Below are 2,904 nucleotides of genomic sequence, written 5' to 3'. Positions count from 1 at the left end.
ACCCCCTTGGGCCGGGCCGGACACGGGCTCAGATTTTAGGCCCGTGCAGGGCTCTAACTCGTAGTATACAACAAATTAGCTGAAAAAGTGTTTTAAATTAAAAGTAATTTAGGTAAGCCCCACCTGGAGGCACTATTATTGAAAATGTGGTGTTTCTGTTATTCTACAGTTGGCCACTCGACAGCATGTTGTTAAACCAATATGTAGCAGTTAGGAGCGTTGTGGTTGTTCATCTGAGGAAGTTGTTAATAAAAAATGACTAAAACTGGACCATGTTTCATTTAAAATATAAATAAATAAATGCATACTGTGTCGATCCATCTGCTCTCCTCTTCACTTCTCGATGTGAGTGGTGATTGTAGCAAGCAGTATCCGTGCCTCGTAAACAGGTGGGATGTAACTGAATCTTTTGCTTGCATACATTAGGAGATGGTTGTGAAACGCCTCCAAATTTGCTGTAGATCTAAAACAAGAATTTAACATTTAGAACAATTATATTATCATTTATAGCTATAATTAAATACAGTACCTGAATTTCAAATATTTTGGGACTTCTTTCAGCCAGCGTTCACTGAGAATGATGTCACTGAGGGCTTTGTGTGGAGTGGAGCCTTTCTGAATCCAGTCTCTCTCTCTGTCACAAAAGGATCATGCTGACAAGCATCCAGAGACCACTCATGTTCTCCAGTCACATGATGGAGTAGACCGATCCACATGTCCTAAAAGACATATGTGGCGATTAGTTACATTCACTTTTTTTATATGAAAATACAAATAATGTACTTAAAAAAACTCATCATAAGTGTTCGCCGACTTGCAGCAAAACCAAAAATGGTTACAGATATCTTTGTTCCACTGTAATAAAACAAGTCTCCCCAGCCTTCACAGATTTCTGCATGAGCTGATTATCATTCCTTTTATCTTAATATGGAGTTTTCACGTAGGTAAGACCACAAAATCAGATGGTAATCTGTACACGTGGCCCACCCAGGTTAGCACAATATGTCTTCCAGTGCTAATAGAAACGTAAGGTTTTGGATATGTTCCTGATCAATCAGACCTAAGTCTAACTGCTGAATCATCTCCTCAGACTTCTACAAGTGCTACATGAGCTGCTGATTACTCATTTTAATCAAACACGCAGCTCAGGAAAGTGTAAACATCTAATTCAGCGTTCAAGATGCTAACCGAACCCCGCTAACGGGGAAGTTATAAACAAGAGCTTAAAACAATACACTGATATGGCCTATAGTTAAACGCCACACTAATCATTAGCTCCCATATAAAAAAAACTAAAATCCCCTTTCGTTGCTCCAACTTCTTCCAAATATAGCATAAATAGTTCGACTAGCATCGATTCATGTCGACTTAGCATTCAAGCTAATGCTACATTAGCCAATAGGACATCAAGCATACAAAGCTTGTTTGCTCTATTACTTCTTTCAGTGAAAGAAAGATTTTAAGTAAATTTATCTGAAAAACAATAAATAGCTTACCTGTCCAAAAGATACTTTGCCAACTCTTCATCCGTTTTCAGGCCGTGTTGATCACGAAAATCTCTCCATCGTTTAAAACAATCTCCAATGTAAATTCTTCTCGACTGTCTTACACGTCTTACAGCCACTTTTGAAGAAGGGCTTTTAAACTTTTTAAATGTTTTTGAGATGTGGAAGGCAGTCGAGGAATCGGTAATTTGGGGTTTTGTTGCTCCAGTAAGCCGAGTGAGGCGCGTGACACTGTTGTGCACGCTGAGACCTGCTCGTGCTCGATGATTGACAGCTGCCCCCTGGTGGTAACGCAGCGCTATTGGTCAACGCGTTAGGCTTGCAGAAATATTGGCTGAGCTCTACAGGGCATGGGAGGGACTTAGGAGAAAATTGAAATATTAAAGATTATTTACCTTTTTTTTAAATAAAATTGGGTCAGATGGTCAAAATCAAACATTTTAAAAGTTATTCTACATTTAAATCTTACAGACTGTGCCTTTAATCTGTGTGATTTTGGCCATGGGCAGGACACTGTCTCTATGGGGTAGTGGGTGGGTAACAGTACAGAAGCTGCAGAGGGGTGTGTTAAACTATGACTCTGCTTCCTGGTCTGGACCCTGGGTTGTCATGGAGGACTAATAAAACTGGCCATGTTCCTAGAAAGAAGAGCTGCACCATTCAAAGAGGGATGGATGCCGTCTCTCCGCATCAGACCAGGTTTTCCCCAAAAAGTTTTCCAATTATATATGTAGCCCACGTTGTTTTCAGGACACCACCTAGACAACCAGCGGTTGAAGGACAGCATGCGGCTAAACATGTCGTCACTGGTCCGATCGGGCAGGGGGCCAGAGAAAATTACGGAGTCCGACATTGTTTTGGCAAACTTACACACCGAAGCAACATTAATTTTAGTGACCTCCAATTGGCGTAACCGGGTGTCGTTACCGCCAGCGTGAATAACAATCTTACTGTATTTACGCTTATCCTTAGCCAGCAGTTTCAGATAAGACTTAATGTTGCCCGCTCTGGCCCCAGGTAAACATTTAACTGTGGTTGCTGGAGTCTCTAATGCCACGTTTCTGACTATGGAGCTGCCAATGATCAGAGTCGGCTTGTCAGTGGGTGCGTCACTGAGCGGGGAAAATCTATTAGAAACGTGGACGGGTTGGTGGTGGCCCACGGGCTGGGTTCTATGCTTCCTGCGTACCGTCACCCAGCCGGCCTGAGGTCCCGGCTGCTCGGGTTCTACTGGAGGACCGCTATGGGGTGGTTCTGAGCTAGTTAGCCCCGCGCTAGCTAAGTAGCTACGGCTGTTCACGGGTTTTTCAACAGCGCAGAGCCGGGACTCCAATTCCGACACCCTCGCCTCCAAAGCTACAAAAATGCTACATTTATTACACGTACCATTATCACTAAA

The 2,904-nt window shown here is 42.7% G+C and overlaps 1 long non-coding RNA gene across 1 annotated transcript; it reads right to left on the bottom strand.

Moving 5' to 3' along the window:
* Nucleotides 1-367: 367 nt before the first annotated feature.
* On the bottom strand, nucleotides 368-1,688 carry LOC129155071 (uncharacterized). Its single transcript, XR_008560067.2, has 3 exons — nucleotides 1,497-1,688; nucleotides 530-719; nucleotides 368-463 (listed from the first exon to the last, which is right to left on the bottom strand). It is a non-coding gene; the product is annotated as an uncharacterized lncRNA (long non-coding RNA).
* Between the last annotated feature and the right edge of the window lie 1,216 nt (nucleotides 1,689-2,904).

Source organism: Nothobranchius furzeri, chromosome 3, assembly GCF_043380555.1.
Source record: "Nothobranchius furzeri strain GRZ-AD chromosome 3, NfurGRZ-RIMD1, whole genome shotgun sequence".
Classification (NCBI taxonomy): Eukaryota; Metazoa; Chordata; class Actinopteri; order Cyprinodontiformes; family Nothobranchiidae; genus Nothobranchius; species Nothobranchius furzeri.
This window is presented reverse-complemented; position numbering and strand designations above follow the sequence as displayed.